The sequence below is a fragment of the Ictidomys tridecemlineatus genome, chromosome 3 (assembly GCF_052094955.1).
Source record: "Ictidomys tridecemlineatus isolate mIctTri1 chromosome 3, mIctTri1.hap1, whole genome shotgun sequence".
Classification (NCBI taxonomy): Eukaryota; Metazoa; Chordata; class Mammalia; order Rodentia; family Sciuridae; genus Ictidomys; species Ictidomys tridecemlineatus.
The window spans coordinates 152061752-152083114 of record NC_135479.1 but is presented as its reverse complement, the minus strand read 5'-3'; the positions used below and the strand labels follow the sequence as shown (position 1 = coordinate 152083114).

Genomic DNA, 21363 nt, shown 5'->3' with positions numbered 1-21363 from the left:
CCTGGATTGATCATAGCATTCTCCTTTTCTGCAAATTACACCCATTTTCTTGGCCTGTTTCTACACTCTGCTCACTCCCAAAAAGACTATGTCTTTAACCTGTGCTCAATTTGATTTTCTTATCCAAGAAAGAGAAGTGGAGATCTAAATTAAGAGTCTAAGATGAAGGTGAGAAAGGAGGTATATATAGAAACTGGGCAAGAGAAAAACAACCCATGTGAAATTGTTACCTTGGAAAGGCAGGGAGTGAAATGAACATGAGAATAGGTCATTAGAGTCCTGTTAAAATCTGTGTTAATGCTGTATAGACACATCATAAGAAACGTGTTAATCTAATGCTAGGCACACCATGAAAATCTGTCAGTCCAAAGCTCTGTTCCATCTTCAAGGGACTAGAGCTTTGCATTTCTTAGAAACATTGATCAGTGTAAGTGCAGGTCGATCAAGGCTTTTGTGTTGGTGTTTAAATGTTAATCAATCACATTTTATTAAAAATTTAAGGCAAGAGTAAGAATGGAAAAGTATATGAGTCTGTGCTTATGACAAAGAAGTCAAGTTGAGGTCCATTCTGAAATGACTTGAGAATTTCATAAATGTGTGGAATATTAGGGGCCCATCTGGACAACAGATACTGGTGGTGGTAATGATTAGTTGGGAGGGTGGGGGTGGAATAATGAACATTTTATTGACAAATCTCTATAAGATGAGAAACAAAGTGCCATTCTAAGATGTCTGGACAAATCAACAATGCATTCAAACATCTCATCAATCACTTTATAAATAGTTATATTACTAATTATTATCATTATAAGTGTTTTGAATGCCATCTAAAAAGATATACTTTTTATTATGGTAACATAAATGTAATATCAATTTATCTTTTAAAATATTTTTAAGTGTACAGTTGTGCATTAAGTACCTTCACATTGTTCTGCTACTACTACTACTATTCATCACTTTTGATTTAGTCACTTTTTTATCGCTGTGACTGAAAGACCTGAGAACAACAATTTTAAAAGAGTTGAAATTTATTTGTTGCTTATGATTTCAGAAGTCTCAGTCCATTATTGATTGTTTTCATTGCTCTGGGTCCAAGTTAGGCAAAATATCAAGAAGGAGGTGGAGCAGAGCAGCTTAGGACATGGTAATCAGGAAGCAGAGAGAGAGCTCTGCTTATCAGGGAATAGATTTAAATCCCAAAGACATGCCCCCAGTGACATTTCTTCTCCAAACACACCCCACCTACCTATAGTTACTATCTAGCTAATGTCATTCAAGTGAATTAGTTTAAGGCTCTCACAACCCAATCATTTTACCTCTAAATTTTCTTGCATTGTCTCACACATGAATGTTTGGTGGACACCTTGTATCTAAAGCATAACATCTTATATCTTCCCAAACTGAAATTTTAGAATATAATGCAATACAATAAATTCCTCATTGCCCCTTCCCTCCAGTTCCTGGAAACCACCATTCTACTTTTCTACCTTTATGAATTTGACCACTTTAGGCATCTCTTGTAAGTAGAATCAAGCAATATTTGTCATTTGTGACTGTTACTTCACTTAGTATAATTTCCTCAAGTTTCATCCATATTGTACTATGGGTCAAAATTCCTTCCCTTTTAAGGCTGACTAATAATCCATTGCCTGCATATGCCACATTTTATTTCTAGACACTTCAGTAACTTCCAACTTTTGACTATTGTGACTAATGCTGCTTTAAGGAACATGGGTATAGAAATACCTGCTCAGGGTCCTCAATTCTTTTTTGAGTGTATACTCTGAAGTAGAATTATTGGAGAACATGGTAGTACTATGTTTAACTTTATCATAAACTACCATGCTACACCCCAGTGGCTGCATCATTTTACATGCTTATAAGCAATACATGACTGGGCTAAGAAAGATATTTTTTGGACTGAAATTTAATTGGAAATATACTGCAAAACCTTGGAAAGGAAAAGATGGGTGACAAAAAGCCAAGTGGAAGATACCTAGTCTTCCTCTTTTGATTTATATAAACCAAAAGAGTTTATCATGAGTAATGATTCATTCAAGTAATAGATATTAAATGAGTCTTAGATATGCCATATTATTGGTTCCCTAAGCTCTATCAGTATGGAATTGGGGGATTGGAGATCAGGCAGGGAGTGGGGCTAAAGCCTACAGTCCGAAGCATTCTCATTACTGTGACCAAAATTTTTTCATTACTGTGACCAAAATACCAAAAGGAACAAATTAAAGGAGGAAAATTTTATGGTTTCAGAGATTCCAATGGAGGGGAGCAGCTTAGGACATGGCAACTCGGAAGCAGAGAGAGAGCTTCACTCACAGTGGACAAAATATAACCCCAAAGGTGCACTCCTAGTGACCTACTTCCTCAAGTTACACCCTACCTGCCTAAAGTTACCTCCCAGTTAAACCATATCCTTGGATTAATCCCCCATTTAGGTTACACTTCCCAATCGTTCACCTCTGAAAATTTTTCCATTGTTTCCTGCATGAGCGTTTAGTGGACACATCATATCCAACCTATAACATTTCTTCCCCAGTCCTCAAAATCTCATGCCCATTTCACATTGCAAAATACATTTAGTCCATTTTCAAGAGTCCCCATAGTTTAACAGTTGTAGCATTACCAAAAGGTCTGAGTCCAAAAATCTTATCTGAGACTCAAAACAAACTCATAGATATTTTCTCCTGTAAAGATAAAAAGATCTATTCACATATATCCAATGTATAATAGCACAGAGTAAATATTTCCATTCCACAAGGGAGAAACAGGGGCATAGAAAGAAGGGATGGGACCAAAGAAAGATCAAAATTCAGCGGGACAAACAAATCCTTAGCTACATGTGAAATATCTAGGGTGTATGGCATTGTTATGTTCTCTCCAAAGGGTCCATTTATTTCCTCCCCTCAAGGCCTTGTTTATTGCAGCCCAAATGGTCTCTCTCTTGGTTTGTTTCTGATTGATTTCTGTATATTTCCTTAGCAGATATCCCACATTATTGGCATCTCTTAATCTCAGGAGTCTGCACTGCAGCTTCAGCTTCCTTCTCACATCTTCATTCGTCACCCACTCAGGGGCAGCCTTCAGGAACTCTGACCCTGTTGCAGTCTCCAAAGCCTTCCTTTGAAATCCTGGTGGAAACCTTTATGACACCTTAACACAACATTCTGCATTTCTGCAGAACCAGCACTACATGGTTGATTCCAGGGTCTGCTACCAATTCAAGCAGTAGCCAAGCTTCCTGGGATCATGGATATGGCAGCCTGAGTGCCTGAGTAGCTGATGTTAAAAAACAAAAATAAAAACCAAATACAAAACAACTTCCTAGCCCTGTCACTGCCCACCCCGCCCTCCTGTGGAAGCAGGGATCCTTGATGATTCTTCTCAAAGGAATACTTACTTTATATCACTGAATCTGAGATGGATGTGGTCTTGCCAACTCCTGAGGTGCCCTCAAACCATCTTTCTTAGTATTGTTGTGCAAAATATTTAGTAACTCTTTAGTGGCTATAATGTCTTTAACAAACACAATTTCCTTAGCCCCAGTTTTACTTGCACATTAGTGGTCAAACTGCAAACTTTTCAAATATTTCTGATCCTTATTGTCATAGTAAATTTGACTAAAGGCTGCCAGCTATATTCATGTCTCTGCCTCAAGGCTGTGCTGTCTTGAAATTTCCTCCATCAGTTTAATTAATACGTCACCTTTGAATTTATCCTCATAAAAATTCTCAGGATATGGAGAATATATAAGCAATTTCTTTGACAGAAAATAAGATGAATGGCTCTAGTCCAATTTCCAATAGAGTCCTCTGAAATCTGATGAGCCCATTCTTTACTGTCCACAGTCCTATCAGCATTCTCGTTTTCTGAACTCCCACCAAAATCACCCACTAAGCTCTGCCTTTAACATTCTTAAGCTTTTCCAGTTTGAATCTATGAAAGCTCAAATTCCTTCCCCCACAAACCAGCTCCAAAGGCTTCTGAACCACATAGTCAATTTAGTCATAGTAATGACTCCACTTCTGGTACTTCAATTTTAGGCAGTGTTTCCTTCCTTCCTTTCTTCCTTTCTTTCATCACTGTGATTAAAATACCCCAAAAGAATAACTTAGGAGAAGTTCATTTTGGTTCATGCTTTTAGAGGTTCAGTCCACTGTCAGATAATTCCACACCTTTGGGATCATGATTCAGAAAATCATTAGAGAAGGGCATAATGGAGGGAAGAAGCTCAGGATATAGCAACCAGGAAGCAGAGAGAGAGAGTTCCAGTCACTAAGGATAACATATAAACCCTACAGGCATACCTGCAGTGACCTAATTTTTTTTCAGCTACACCTTACCTGCCTACAGTTATTACCAGTTAATCCATATCAGTGAATTAATTTCTTAATTAGGTTATACCTCCCATAATGTAATAAATTTTACCTTTGAAAAATTTTGTATTGTCTCACACATTAGCTTTTGGGGGATTCCTCATATTTAAACCTTAATAGTGAGGGACAAGTAAATAAGTAGTTAGAATACAATAAAAGATAATCTGTTGGAGGAGTGAGAACTATATGGTATGATATGTATTACCATACCATCAGCCTACATCCATATGCTTTTGGGGTTTAGAGCCAGAGCTCTTTGAGCTCTACTTCTTTTCTTTGCCATGGGAGACCAAATGAATATCTGTTTCTTATTTTGTAGGATGTGGATACTCAGGATAACTTGTGCATGTCAGGAGACAAATTAACTGTCTAAACTGGATGAAATTACTTGTTAAAAATTTTAGTTATATTTCATGGAAAAAGTGTCAGGACTTAAATTTACCATTTGCATCTTACAATTCAGAAAAGAAGTCTTTTTAAAATTAATTGCTTTTATTTTTAAAATACATGACAGTGGAATGCATCACAATTCTTATTACACATATAGAACACAATTTTTCATATCTCTGTTTGTATATAAAGTAGGTTCACACCAATTCATGTCTTCATATATGTACTTTGGATAATGATGTCCATCATGTTACACCATCATTGCTCACACCCTGTCCCCTTCCTTCCCCTCCCACCCCTCTGCCCTATCTAGAGTTCATCTATTCCTCCCATGCTTCCTCTCCCTACCTCACTATGAGTCAGTCACCTTGTATCAGAGAAAACATTTGCCATTTTTGGGCGGGGGGAGGGGGGTGGATTGGCTAACTTCACTTAGCATTATCTTCTCGAATTGCACCCATTTACCTGCAAATGCCATGATTTTATTCTATTTTATTGATAAGTAATATTCCATTGTGTATACATGCCTCATTTTTAATCCATTCATCTACTGAAGGGCATCTGGGTTGGTTCCACAGTTTAGCTATTGTGAATTGTGCTGCTATAAACATTGATATGGCTATATCCCTGTAGCATGCAGTTTTTAAGTCCTTTGGGTATAGACTGAGGAGAGGGATAGCTGGATCAAATGGTGGTTCCATTCCCAATTTTCAAAGGAATCTCCATACTGCTTTCCATATTGGCTGCACTAATTTGCAGTCCCACCAGCAATGTATGAGTGTGCCTTTCCCCCCATATCCTCGACAACACTTATTATTGTTTGTCTTCATAATAGCTGCCATTCTGACTTGAGTGAGATGGTATCTTAGAGTAGTTTTGATTTGTATTTCTTAAATTGCTAGAGATGTTGAACATTATTTTATATATTTGTTGATTGATTGAATATTCTCTTCTGAGAAGTGTCTGTTCATGTCCTTGGCCCATTTATTGATTGGGTTATTTTTTGTGTGTGTTTAGCTTTTTGAGTTCTTTATATACCCTAGAGATTAGTGCTCTGTCTGAAATCTGAGGGGTAAAAATTTGATCCCAAGATGTAGGCTCTCTATTCACCTCACAGATTGGTTTTTTTTTTTGTTTTTTTGTTTTTTTTTTTTTTTTTGCTAAGAAGAAACTTTTTAGTTTGAGTCCATCCCATTTATTGATTCTTGGTTTTAATTCTTGTGCTATAGGAGTCTTATTAAGGAAGTTGGGGCCTAATCCCACATGATGAAGATTAGGGCCTACTTTTTCTTCTATTAGATGGAGAGTCTCTGGTTTAATTCCTAGGTCCTTGATTCACTTTGAGTTTTATACATGGTGAGTCGTAGGGGTTTAATTTCATTTTGTTGCATATGGATTTCCAGTTTTCTCAGTACCATTTGTTGAAGAGGCTCTCTCAGAAAATGAGTCTTAAAGAAGCCATCACTGAGGACTTCCCCCATCAGAGCTCCAGACTGAGCTGTCTCTGGTTTTCCCTGCTCTCAGCACCTGGGCTATACTTCTCTTGAGAACATTTATCGCACATTACTTTGCTGTCTACTTACTTATCTAACTCTTCCACTTCACTCCAAGTGTCGTGAAGGCAGAGATCCTACCCAGAAGTATTTGTGGGATGAATAAGTAAGAGAACTATCAAACAATTGGAAACATTTATATGAAGCTGTTAAGTTGCCCACAATAACCAGGAGAGATTGCTCTAGGAAAGTAGATGTTAAGTTTCCATTGTTGGGATGTTGGCATGTTGACATGGTACTAACAGGTCCTTCACTGTACCAGTTTCTAAATTACCCTATTAGGTCTTTTCCCTGAAATCTATCCCCCTTCCTTCCTCCTATGACTGAATGTCTAAATGTTTAAATGGGTTTCAATTTTCTGAGTTCATTGTGTTATTGTATTTTTTGTTTAATGGGTATAGTTGGAAGAAGAAGAAGAAGGAGGAGGAGGAGGAGGAAGAGGAGGAGGAGGAGGAGAAGAAAAAAGAAATAGTGAAAGAGTATTATTATTATTACTAGAAAATCATGTTTATTTTCTGTCTAATTTGCTTGTTGATTGTTTATTTTATGCTCACCTTTGACGTTTATCTACTGAAATATGACAAAAAGGAATCATTTTAATTTTTCTGTTTTTAACCACAAGAAAGATTATTTTTACTCAGTCAACAAAGGATATACCAGAAGAATTAAGGGATTATTGGATGAGGACTTTGGTAAGAAGTGGCTTGCTTATAAACATTTGATCTGAAATGATGTGAAAGCACATTTATCTTGATGGGAAGAGGATAAGAAATTTCTTTTCAACAGAACACCAGTGTTTAATCTGGCTAAAATTCTGGGAAGCACTGGAAATCCCAAATGTGAAGCACCAGATGTCATTTCTCTATTCTGGATACATGGGCTTGGTTGCTAAGATGATGCCTCCTCCCCTTCTCCACACTCATCTGACACCTGAGCAACAGGGAGTTGATGTAAGCAGAGCAGGAATCTAACAATGTCAACTGTGCTGACATCAGCCTAGCTGTGCAGGGCTGATGGGAATTCAGAATATCAAACATCATATCAAGGGTAGCGACCAGGTGTGACTCATTTCCCTGGAGAAACAGGAGAGAGGAAGGGAGAGGGCAGGATTATCTCACACTGACACACACACAGCCTTTCAGACTGAGCTATCTGAATGGCTTATGTGAAAGCAGGAAAATGTTCTGTCTCTCCATTTTCCTCTGCATTCTATTCATATGTATCTCAGCATAAAATTGAGTGTGTAAACATCATAATGTTTGGAAATATACATTCTTCAGGATTGTTACTTTTTAAATTACATAATCCCAACTATCAGAACAATTTTTAAAAGTCTTACTTTTCTCTATTTTCCCTTCAGGTGTAATCTAGTAAAGTGTTCAGATATCGTTACATTGAAAACAATCTGAACTTTTTATTTTTTAATTTTTTTTTTTTGGTACTTGGGATTGAACTCAGGAGCACTCAACTACAGGAGCCATATCCCCAGCCCTCTTTTGAATTTTATTTAGAGACAGGGTCTCACTGAGTTATTTAGGGCCTCGCTAAATTGCTGAGGCTGGCTTTGAACTCAAAATCCCCCTGCCTCAGCCTCCAGAGCTGCTGGGATCACAGGTATGTGCCACCATGTCCAGCAATAACCTGAACTTTTAAGAGTATGATTTAGGGCTGATGACACTGTTCTAGTGTTGCTAAATGAGTATAACATTTCAGGATCCTTCCAAAGTATATTGCTGGTGTAGGGGAAAATGTGCCCAGCAAATGCTCAATAATTGCTTCTTGGGTAAATAATATGAAAAGCCTGTAAGTTTGTAAATATGAGTGTCAATATACTGGCTTGCATCTACTTTATAGAGTTGATTATTTATCAATTGACTTTAAGGGATAAAGAGTAGTAAAGCTGTATAATAATCATTTTGGTATTAAGAAATCAGTTTTTACAAATCTTTTGATAACTGAACTATGGCAATTAATTCAGAAAAGAGTGTACATCAAAGGCAACAAAAAAGCCTTCCTGAAAAGTCTAGAGTGCAACAGCAATATGAGAGGTACAATGAGCTGACATGTTGTTATATGCTCAATGAACTGAAGTTCACTTTGGAACACTAATTTATCTATGTCTTGTGTTAGTCACAACATAAGGAACCAAAGAACAATGATTGTTATTACTTAAAGCTTTAAAAACTGCCATCTAGTCTTCCATTTACTGTGAATGTTTAATAAAATGGCATATGTATGACAGATTGGGAAACATATTGGAATCAATGTGTATTGGTTGTGATTGGTATAGATTGAATAGCACAAAAACAGAATAGTGTGTTTCAGATCAATCTATGGGATATTACTTGTACAATACAGATGGTGTTGGAGGCAATGGGAGGGGATAATATGGCAAAGGAGGAGCAGCTTCTTTAGAATGATATGTGGGATGACATAAAGAACTCCAAGTTGTTGTATGAAATAGTAAGTTGATAAGAGAGAGAAAGGGATATTAGCATGTTCCTAGAAGGCATCTTAATTTTGGAAGCAGATGTTGAGATGTGTAGAACAAATTTACATTTCATTTCTTCTGCTTTGAAACTTGCTTGGCCAATAATTTCTCTGTCTTGCTGTCTCTAATCACTATTCCTGATTCACACATGGTTGATAGCAGTGCTTCATGATGATGATGAGGAGGAGGTGGAAGAGGAAGAATCTGTGCACCCTTTACCAGCAACCTTTAAACTGGATCTTTAGATACTCTAGAATATTCTAGGGGAATATCTCCATGTACCTGTAGAGTTTCCATAATAATAGTCTCTGGATCATAACTGCCATAACAATCTTCTTATATTTTATCCTTCCTCTTCCAGCAGGACTTATCTAATAGTTTTATGGATCCCTTTTTGGAATGATTTTGACATAATGTGCTGCTACAAGGTCCTTCAGGAAGGAAGTAGAAATGGCAAAACAAGATGTGAAATCATTTTTGTGAGAGAGAATATTATTTCAGTTCATAGTATATAGTTAACATTTTTGTTAAACATGTTGACTAAGGCATGTGCCTCACAGAGAGAAAATTTAGCATCCTTTATCACTAACTAACAAAAGAATATGACAACATGTCTGCCTTTGGGGCTAAATTTTAATATTTAAACCTGGAGAGAAGTATACAAAATTATAGACTTCATTAACCTCAAACTTGTCAAAAGTCCATAGCTAAAGACATGAGGCATGGTCTACAGAGCTGGCGGGTGGTAGCTGGCAGGGTAGCATGTATATAGAAGAGAAATTCATGGTGATGTACATAGAACTCATGACTAACCTAAAAAATTATTCTGGTTGGAGTTATCCATGAAATGCTGGTCCTCAAAAGATCAATACAGGCTTAAGGATGCCTTAAAAAGTTTAAATTACTCTGAGAATATGTGAAAATATTGGTCCAATTTAGATCTAAATAAGAGCTTGGAAATTATTTCAAGCTGGCAGAGGATACTGAATCTCCAGAACTTCTCTGAAGTGAATACTGACACTGATGGTAAAGCACACCTTTTGAGCTCTTCCTAACCTGAATACTGAAAAGTCTTGTAAATTCTCAAGGCCTCAGCCAAAACATCTACTGGGAGTCTATACACCCTGCACGAGGTACAGAGAGGGAACGGTTCCCCATTCAGAAATTATTTAATATATGTCTACTAACTTCATTGCTAAGACAATAGCAGATTCAACTCATAACTCTCAGAAGATTTGTATTTGTTTAAATATTGACAGTGTAGTTTGTATTTTTTGTAGCAACAGAATCAGTCAAAATGTATATGCTAATGACTATGCCTTTTTGCTACTAAGATAGCATTGTGATAGTATTTAGCCAAGAGACCAGAATATCTACATCCATATTCTCACCTAGAAAGACTTGAAAAAATATTATCCAAAAGAGCATAATTATGGAAAAGTAACATAAAGTTATTTCTGGTGCTTTGGACCCAAACTCTGGTGAATTTGACTGGATTCTGAAGTCCTTTACAAAGGATAGTAAATGACCTAGAACTAATGAGGCTATAAAGTTCTTGTTTTATTTTCACCTCCCAGCTAAAACTTGGGCTTGCAAATTTGACTGCACATGCTATTGAGAATACAATATTAAAAAGACCTTTTTCTTCAATGTCTCAGTGAGATTAAAAATATATTCATTTGTGCTTTATCTTATATTTTCAAATTCCTGGCACAGTAATGTCCAAAAAGAAACATGAAGATCTTTTCTATTTGTTTATGAAAATTTTAACTCTTGAAAGGGTGACCCAATGCATGTGCTCTAATTTGATTAGACTGTCTCTTATTTGAGGGTGCAGAGGAAAGCAGAGAGTAGAGGAGGATTTCCATCAAAAAAGAAATTCCTTAAAAAAGTCTCATAAAAATCCCCAGAGATTTTATGATATTCTTAACAAAATAAAAGTTTAAGAAATGGGTCATATTCATTGAATATCCTACAGGGAACTCTGCTATTAAAGAATTTTTGTTTCTGGTTTTACCTGGGCTTTTCATGATAGATTCATTGGAGAATTTTGAAAAATCTTGAATGAAAATACTTGGGACCCATTCACAGAAATAGTGTGTGGCTCTAATCCTTATAACAATATAAGTGGCGTAATGTGAAATAGAACCCAGAGTTTTCACCACTAAGGTTATTGCCATCACTAGATCAAGATTTTCTCCTTCCTTTGAAGAAATGCTGCCTGTGGTGATTTCTGCACACTTCAAATAGCTCATTATTTTGTGACAGGATCCCTTACTAATCCTAAGTTATTTAGATATTATTTTTCTGATATATATTTCAATATTTTCTTTGTTATTTTACAACATTAATTTTGTTTTAAATCCCCTATCTCCTAAAGCGCATTCCTTTCTTGCCTGGGGATACAGTTTTCCATTTGGTACTTCCATTTTGATTGAGGGATTGAACAATAAAATCTCATCTTTGTACAAAGGACAATTTATTATTTATGTGAGTCAGAGAAATGTGTAGCTTTTTGCAGTGTATGGGAAATGGAGACGCTGAATATCCAACCCATCTGATTGATAGTTATATTAAAGGTTGTAGTCAGTTAAATAAGTCCCTTTGGATTGATCTGATAAGAGCCTTATGTTTTCCTTGAAATATTATTTCAGTAAATATTTGGTATTTACACTTTATTACTTGTCTTGCTATATTTTTCAGCTGCTGCTCACCAAAGGATCACAGTATAAATGTTGTAAAGTATTAATGGTTTAATTTGTGCTTTAAAAAAATAATATTCAGTAAAACTTTATTTTGGAAAATTGAGTGCTTTCTAACTAAATATTGAAATTTAAGGTCCAAGGTTATTTCATTGATCTTTCTCCAGAAACTCTGAAAATTCCTTCAGGCAATATTATTTAACATAATTGGTTTCTTAGCATACTAGGAGATAAGGTACTCCCGCAGTCTAGTTAGTGCTCTCATTGTTACTGGAATAAAAGCCAACCTATGATTTCCTCTACAGCAAGAACTGTAAAATCTTTGCAGGTTGAAATATTTTATTTCAGTTTTTTCTTTTGAATCGGAGCTTCTTTCAAAAAGAAAATAAAATTCTCCAAAACAACAACATGAAGATAAAGGTTGATAATACTTTTATTTTCTTTATCTTTAAATGCCGTCGGTTGTTTTAAAAATTTTTTTCTCACTTAGTTAGAATATTTTAGAAGTTGAAAAGGGTCAGTTTGAACAATAACCTCCAACTAGTGATGTTAATGCATTATATGTATCAGCCACAGTGACTGGACTATACTTCCTACAATCCACTGAGTCATATATCTAGATACCAATTATAACTTTTTATTTACTATTAACACTTATAACCTTTTACGACCCTTGAATTCCCAAATTCACATTGAAATAATAATAAATTGTCTTTAAACATTACAACTACTTTGCAACATACTCCTTTTTGGAAAATAAAATGGACCATGAAAGATATTTTTGACATGAATGTGTCAAGGATGGTATTTATTTGCTTCTGAATCTAAATTGAGCTCCACTTTGGGGTTGGTCCTGGGATGAGAGACTTAGACAGCCTGATCTGTGTGGGTGCTGAAAGTGTATAATACCACAAAGCCAAATAATCCTCACTAGAAAACACTTGCAGAGAGGAATTCCTAGATGAGCATCTATTATAAATGACTTCCACTGAGGTAGATGGAAGAGTTCAAGAATGCTTTTAGGAAGGAAGATAATACAACTCTTAAAAAGAGATGTGGCAAGACTAAAAACAATGTTGTTTGGAATTATTGACTACAAAAAGAAGGAGGAGGAGAAGATGGTTAGTTATTAAAGGTGAATTGTGTCTTGGAAGATCCAGCAGAACATCTATTTCAACAGAGAGAGAAATCATGAGTACAAAGCTCAGAGACAAGGGGCAAGCAACCAGAAGATCTAACTTGTAAATAATAAGAAGGAGAAGGAAAGAAACTTATGGAGAAGAATTAAAAACTTAAAACGTAATGGTTTTTTTTTTGTTTGTGAATTGAAAGGTTTTATTGAAACCCAGATAGGATTAATGAAAATAGATATAGACCTATATATACTTTGCTGGATTTTTTTTTTTTTTAGAGAAAAGTACTAGTGATTGAACCCAGGGCATTACACATGGCACGCAAATACCCTATCATTGAGCTACATCCATAGTCACAATGGTGGAATTATTAAATTACGATGATAAAGAGAAAATTATTCAAATTTTCAAACAGTTAAAAACCCAAAACAAAACAAACAACATCCCCCCACACAAAAAAAAACAACAAATACTCAAGATTCCAGTTTACTAAAAAGAAAACAAATTATGCAGTTCAAGCCTTATGCAGTTTTTCTAAGAAATATATTCACCCTTTTATTTATTGATCTGATGGAAATGTGTGATATGTTATTATTTTAGTTAGCTTTATGCCATTGTGACTAACTAACAAGAATGGCTAAGAGGATGAAAAGTTTATATGGGCTCCTGCTATCAAAGGTCTCAGGTTCATAGATGACCAAGTCTCTTACTCTGAGCCCAAAGAGAGGAAGAACAGCATGGTGTAAAGGAATGGTGGAAGTACGCTGCTCCTTACATGGCAGCAAGAAAGCAGAGAGGTGGGGAAGCAGCAGGGGCCAAAGGGAAGATGCACCCTCTTAGGGCAAGCCCTCAGTAAGCTAACTCTGCCAGCAGGACCCACCTGCCGACAGTTACCACCCAGTGAGTTCAGTCAAATTGAGACGGACTGATTAGGTTATAGCTCTCATAGTACAATAATTTTACCTCTGAATAATCTTGTGTGAACAAGATTTGGGGGATACTTTGTATATAAACTATTATAATTATTAAGGGAAATAATTATTAAGGGAAAATATTCAATTGAAAGGAAATATTTAGTTTTTGAAATTCCATTATAAAGCAAATGATGACAGCCATCACAAAATACTGTATATGTACACTTCTGTTTGCATATGTTTAAGTGTGGGGAAAAGTATGAAGAGGTACATAAACTGAACAGTTGAGTGAGCAGAAATGGAGGAAAGATGAGGAAAGTTTTAAGTTTCTTAAGGGCAGGGTCTTGTAGATTTTCATATATTCCTTAGAATATGGAACAGCATTTGTCCAAAATAGACTGAAAATATGTCTGAAATTACACTTCACTTTCTATTTGCCATTTTCTTTGAGACTTCGACAAGAGTAAAATGGATTTTATTGTATTGAGAAAACCAACAATTGCTGTCTGGATTCAAACGTACCTGATATACCCAACTTGAATCAAAGGATGCTTCAAATCCCACTAGGCTAGAGATAAATACACTCAAGACTTTAAGTGTTTCTCTTGAGGGTGTTTAGAATGAGGCAGCCTCTCAACTTTACCTCACAATTTTACCCATCAAAGGTAGCACAGTCAGACTATTTTGTAACCAAGTGAGGGTTGCTGGCCCCAATCTATCAGTTAATAATAGTCACTAATTTTAAATACTTAATACTTTAAGTGATTTCTGTAAAATGTTGAATATAATGTTCTTAAAGGAAGCACAATGTCTCATATCTCATAGTGATTCAGAGTCTGGGCTGTAAATCCAGGCTGCCTATATGTGAAATCAGCTTTGCCAACTATCCCCTCTGAAATCTCAAGCAAGTTATTTAATTTCTGTGGGACTTCATGGTCTCTTCTGTAAAATGGGGACAATAGGAGTGTCTGCATCCTAGGGTTATTGAAGAGATTTTAGACATATTCTAGCACATGCAACTGCAAAACAAATGATATTTACTAATATTTGCCAAGGTCTCGGCTTGGCACCAGAATCACGAGCCACCATACAGCTTTGTAGGTTCAAACAGCAATTCTTTATTCCCGCTCTCACACCGCCTCCACGCAGGTCCAGGGGCAATCACGTTCTGCCGTCTCCCGCACAATCCACCTACTCCACGAGGCTCTCTCCAAAATCCCATTTTAATCTCACGAGAACTCAACGGGAACAAGCAGCAGGAACACCCTAATCCCAGCAATAATCTTCAACCGCCAACTTCCCTAAAACCCATTATCTTAAACTGGCAACGCCTTAAACTCAAGGAGCCGGTTACTTCCTCAAACTTGATCAGCTCTAAACCCAGATCCGCCTTGGTCCTTGAGCAAGGTCACCTTATTAAAGCATGCATGCAATGTCCCATCGAATGTCCTCTAAGCAGCATGGGATACGCTTGGCAAGGAAATTTCGATGCGTCATTCCTACTTGGTAATGGCCCTCAGCAAATATTAGTATATTAATTGTATGCTTGATCATTAATAGTAAATATGCCTAGAAGTTATGGCTCATAATCAGTAACATGCACAGAAGCCTGGAGACACAAAACAATCTTTTATTAAGTCCTCTAGTAAAAGAAAAATCATCTACTCATAACTCAGGTATTCAATTTTTTGAAGTCTTTCTTTTAACTTCATTTTTGTCTTTTTTTACATTTTTAATTTGTTTTAGTTAGTTACACATGACAGTATAATGATCTTGACATATCATACATTTGAATCAGATGGGATATAATTTCTCATTTTTCTGAGTATACATGTTGCAGAATTACATTGGTCATGCAGTCACGTATATACTCACAGCAATAATAATGTCTATTTTATTCTACTGTCCTTTCATTCCCCCCTTCTCCTCCCCTCCCCTCCTATGACTTCTTTCTACCCAATCTAAGGTGATCCACTTCTTTTTTTTTCCCCTCACATCGTCATACATGTATTCTGTATAATGAAGGGGGTCTCCTTCCCTCTTTCATGCAATTCCCATCCTCCCTCCCTTTCCCTCCCACCTCTCTTCCCTATCTAGAGGTAATCTTCTTCTCATGCTCTTCCCCCCTTACCCCATTTTGAGTCACCTCCTTTATATCAGAGAAGACATTCAGCATTTGTTTTTTGGGGATTGGCTAACTTCACTTAGCATAATCTACTCTAATGCCATCCATTTCCCTGCAAATGCCATGATCTTGTTCATTTTTGCCTTTCTCCTAGAGTCCAGCATAAATGTTTAGACATTCTTATGCTTGCATTTATAGCTATTGCTATGGGCTCTGTGTAACAAGTTACCCTAAAATTAGCAGCACAATTTACAATGGCTAAATTGTGAAACCAACCCAGATGCCCTTCAGTAGATGAATGGGAAACTTTGGTATGTATATACATTGGAACATTAGTCAACATTAAAAGATAATAAAATGGCATTTGCAGATAAATGGATGGAATTGGAGAATATAATGCTTATTGAAGTAAGCCAATGCCAAAAAACCAAAAGCCAAATGTTTTCTTTGATATGAGGATGGAGGTGGGTAGAATGGGAGGAATGGAGGAACTTTAGACAGGGCAAAGGGGAGGGAGGAGGAGGGGAGGGGTCATGGGGGTAGGAAAGACAGTGCAGTTAGACATCATTACCCTAAGTACATGTATGAAGACACGAATGGTGTGAAAATACTTTGTGTACAACCAGTGACTTGAAAAATTGTGCTCTATATGGGTAATATGAAATGAATTACATTCTGCCATCATACATAACAAATTAGAAAAAATAATTAATTTAATTTTAAATTTTTTAAAAATAAAACCTTTGAACTACTGAAAAAAAAATTTAGGATCTTAAAGTTACAATAAACATATATTATCTCATATAACTTCTATGTGGACTATTCTGGTTCGGGTCTCACAGGAGATTTTAGTTCAGGTGCCTTCTAGGGCTGTAGTCATCTGAAGTTTTAACTGGAGCTGAAGGAACCACTTCCAAGGTGGCTCTTTGAGATAATAGATAAGTTAATGCTGGCTATTGGCCTCAGTTCCACACTGTCTGAACCACTCCCAGAATTGCACTGCCATAATATCTTTTATGACTTCACCTTGGGAATCACATTCTATCATTTTCACAATATCTTGCTTGTTATTCAGTGTGGGAGGGAACTATACAAGAACAAGAATACCAGGACACATAAATCCTTGGGGACCATCTTGGATTCTGACTACCACAGCTTTTCCCCTATTTCATATATTTTCATTTATTCAACCTGTAACCCTTATAGCTAAGGCACTAGGTCAGGTATTTTAATGGGGCATAATAATGTGAAATTTATGAGTCCTGCTCTTAAAAGCTCATACTTGTCAGGAAGGATAAAATACCAACTCATGTAACTGCAGTGGAAGGTAGAATGTGATGGACACCAGGAAAGCAGTGATGTTCGTAACCTCCTTGGATGTTCAGATGTGGAGGAGTGATTTCTTGTTAGTGTGTCAGAAGAAATGAAATGCAAACTTATCTTTAAGGATGAAATAGGGTTACTGTGGGTGGAGAAAAGGGCAAATATATCTCAAGAAGAATAATCAATTCAATAGGGTTTTGGAATTATGAAAGCAAGCTGAGTCCAGGGGCCAGCAATCAGAACACATTTAAACAAAAGTAAAGGGAGATACAGAGAGAAAAAGTAGCAGAGGCCAGCTTTGTAAACCCTTAAAATTAAGTTAAAACTTCTTAAACTTATTCAGTAGACAACGATAACAGGTGAAATTCATTGAGCTGGTAAGTAGTGGAATAAAAAAGAGTGTTTTAAGTTATTTTTCCAGGAGGAATCAGAGAGGGAGAAAGCAGAGTCAGAGAACTGAGTAACAAGAGTTTATCATGAACTGAGGAGCAAGAGTTTATCATTTACAAAAGAGAGCAGTTAATACAATAAATATTGTAGCAGGATTAGAAACACAGGTGTGGTCTTGAAGGAGGAACTGAAGATTTTAGAATCTTAGTAGATACCGTATTTAAGGGAGCTGTTTCAATAATTTGAAATTTGGTGCCAATTTTGAAGAGGAGTTGTGGTTGTTTTGTTTGTTTTTGGTACTGGTGATTGAACCCAGGGGCACTGAGTTACATCCCCAGTTCTTTTTATTTTGATACAGGGACTTGCTTATTTGCTGAGGCCAGCCTTCAACTTGAGATCCTCCTGCTTTAACCTCCAGAGCAGCTAAGACTACAGGTGAATGTCACCATACCCAACAACGAGTTGATTTAAAGAGGAGGAGGAGGATGTATTGGTATCAGGACATATAATTTTAAAGAATGTGACGACTCCTGGACAGAAACTGAGCCTCCCTGGATAATTGCTTCCTGAGATGGATTCAATCATTGAAGCCTGGGTAGTGGAAATCCTAGCACTGAGGTGAGCAGAGGGCAGTGTGGAGGTAGATAGGGATAGAGCCTCAGGAAACTGAGTTCAATCAGTTGGCTCATTCTGTTGAGCAGAGGTAGTAAGCACAATGTTGGACAAGGGATGGGAAGGTAAGAAGAAGATGAGCTAAGAAGTAACATAATGATTAAGTTCACAAATTTGGGGATCATATGGATATGATTTCAAGTCTAAGTCTTCATTTCTAATTGAACTTTGGAAAGCTGCATAATTTGCAGGAAGCTCAGTTGTGTAATCGATAATGGTGCATGACCAAAATATATAACATAAACAGCTTAAAGAAGAAGACTTTATTTTATTTGTTACCAAGGATTAAACTCAGGGAGGCGTAATCAATGAGCCACATCCCCAGCCCATTTTTATTTTTATTTTATTTTGAGACAGGATCTCACTAAGTTGCTTAGGGCCTCCTAAGTTGCTGAAGCCAGCTTTGAATTTGCAATCCTCCTGCTTCAGGCTCCCAAGCTGCTGGGGTTACTGACATGTGTCACTGTGCCTGGTTTTTCTTTGGGATCATAGTTTCAGAGATTTCAGTTTGTGGTCATCTGGTTCCAAAGCAGAGAATCCTCATGATGGAAGGATGTGGCAGAGGAAAGTTGCTTAGCTCATGGCAGCCTCTCTCAGCAAGGAAGAGAGAAAGGGGTCAGGGACATTATGGTCCTCAAGGACATGTCCCTCATGATCTATTTCTTCTAACCATACCCCTCATATCTACATTTTCTACCCCCTTCCAATAGTCCATTTAACTTACAGTGGATTATTCCATTCTTGAGGTCAGGACCTTCATGATCTAAACACTTCCCTAAAGTCCCGCCTCTGAGCATTTCTTCATGGAGAACCGAGTCTTCAACATACGAGCCTTTGAGATACATTCCAGATCCAAACTGTAACCAACAGGATTTATAATAGCATCTTGTAAAGTTTCAGTAAAATGTTTGGCATATCAAGCTCTTGGTATGGTTGTATTTATTAAGATTTCATTCTCTATGCTACTATGATAGGAGATTGATATTTGTCCAGAAACTTTTTGATGTTTTTTTTAAAAGTCTGATTAATTCCTTATTGTTTATACTTGCAGTAAGGAGGGTAAGTGTTCACATATAATTATGTTGCTAGAAAATGCCAGAAAAGAGGGGTTCAAAAAAACATTGATAAGTGTACCAATTAATAATCACACCCTAATATTCATCCTCACTCCCTATGAATATACATACTTGATCAATGATTTTATAAACAGTCTTCCCTTCACTGCAAACTAATAATAGATCCTACACATTATCATTGTGGTTGTGGTTCCCCATTGGTAAGGCAATAGGTAGGTAGATAAACTATATATGTGTAAAATTATACATAAAATCATAAATATAATTTTATAATTATTATATATTCTTTCAGTTAACTAAAGATTAAAGGAGAAAAAGTTAGTATTTTGGGGGTTTGTCCTATTTACTAAAATCATCCTGTTCCTCAAATAGGATGAGTTTGTCAGGAATCTTTGAATTGCAAATAAAAATAACTCCAACTCAAGCTGGGCTAATAAAAAAAAAGAGGGAATTTATTGGTTCAAGTAACTGGGAATTTCAAGAGGAATGGCTTCAGGAAGAGCTGTATTGAAGGGCTCAAATAATGTCTTCAGGGTTTTCTCTTTCAGGACTTGGCTCTGTGTTTTTCTGAGTTAAGTCTTTTCTTGGTAGGCCTTCTTTTAGTGGCAACATGGTTGCTAACAGCTTCAGACCCTTAATCTCTACCTTTAAAATCTCTAGTAGAAGCAAGCAAGTATTTCTTTTCTGGTGATGCTGGAAAACAGTCTCAGAGTTAGCTTAGATTTTCTCTAATATCAAGCACCAGTTCCCAAGACATTCATGGTAGCAAGGAAAATGTGATGCTCTGATCACCTTAGCTAGTGCCACTTGCCTTTCCCTGTTACTGAAGATGAAATCAAATTCCTCTAAATGTCATGGATTTAAAATGAAAAGGAATGCTTCCAGTGAAAATCAGTATTACTAGGGGCAGGGGAAAATATATTATGAAGGCCAAAACTTCCCACAAAAACTTCCTATAATTCATGATTTAAGTTGTTAGTCAAGATTCAAATATAACAGATACCACCAAGTATAATAGATGAAACATCCATAATCACACTTCTCACACTTCTAGGTTTCCTGCCTTTTAGCCTGCTAACCCTATGATAGCACATTCCAGGCAGTCAATCGATACTTGTTGAATTGAGTTCAACCTGATCCAGACTCATGGTTTCTCAGGTTTTTCTCACAAGTCATTCTATTTATTTTTCAATACCAGTTCTACAGATACATGGTAGAGAGCAGGAAAGTAAGGGTTCTGAAAATAAAATTTATCTTCAGATATTTTGCAGATTGTCCCTATCCTCTCTTCTTCCTGCCCTTCAAGCATCCCAAAACTTCTTTAGAGAAAAAGAAATGAAGGTCTCTAAATGACCAATGACTATTAAGAGGGACCCTAGTGAAAAGTTGGAGAAACCATACCAGATGTAGAAAATTAATAGATGGATGGAAAAACATAAGCTGCTTCTGAATGAGAGAGAAGAAGGCAATGACTCTTCCCAAGTGCTCTGGAGGGGCAGCTCAAAGCACTTTAATGTTTGATGAATGTGATTGAACTCTTTTCCGCTACTCAAGGAAAGACAGAAGTGCTCACAAGGGCTCATCCTGTGCTGGCTCACTGCCACCATTAACCTTGTCTTCTGCATATATATCAGGGCTTTATACTCTGCTTCTTGTGTTTTAAAATTTTGCATTTAGACAAGAAAATCTGTGGACAGTGAATCCAGATTATAAAAAAAGGTGCTGGAATGGGATCCAGGAATTTAGGGTGGGTGCTATATTAGGAATCTTTGGACAATTATAAGTTTTCAATGTCTTCTCTATTCTTTCATCTATCATAGACTCCACTGCAAGAGCGCCCCCTAGCTATACTGTCTGGCTATCATGGAAGAGGTGCATGGACAGTTGTTCTAAGATTATAGATTCAAGTTATTTGAGGACAAAAACCAGAGGATAAAAACACTTCCTCTGGGTGACTATTTAAGACATTTGCTAGTTAATTAAAATACTGTATCTCCTAATTTGATTGTAAAATACTGAGTACAGAGGAAAGGCCCAAATCACAGTTCAACCAGAAACCAAAACTGCTAGATATCTTGAAGGTTGTATGTAGGAACACTCACTACTACATATAATCCAGATGAAACTAGAACTGAGGAGAAAACAATGAACAAATGAACAAACATGATGGCAGATCCAGATCAGAGAAGATCTGAAGAAAGAT

General features: G+C 36.6%; 1 long non-coding RNA gene across 7 annotated transcripts in view; it reads left to right on the top strand.

Annotated features, from left to right (window-relative positions):
- Positions 1-21363, top strand: part of LOC120884475 (uncharacterized) — a 240074-nt gene that overhangs the window by 10404 nt on the left and 208307 nt on the right. For 6 of the 7 annotated variants that reach the window (XR_013436869.1, XR_013436868.1, XR_013436863.1 and 3 more), the window contains exon 3: positions 17771-18030. The exons of the other annotated variant lie outside the window; for it this stretch is intronic. This is a non-coding gene — a long non-coding RNA (uncharacterized LOC120884475). The remainder of the gene's footprint in view (positions 1-17770; positions 18031-21363) is intronic. 7 annotated transcript variants of the gene reach the window in all.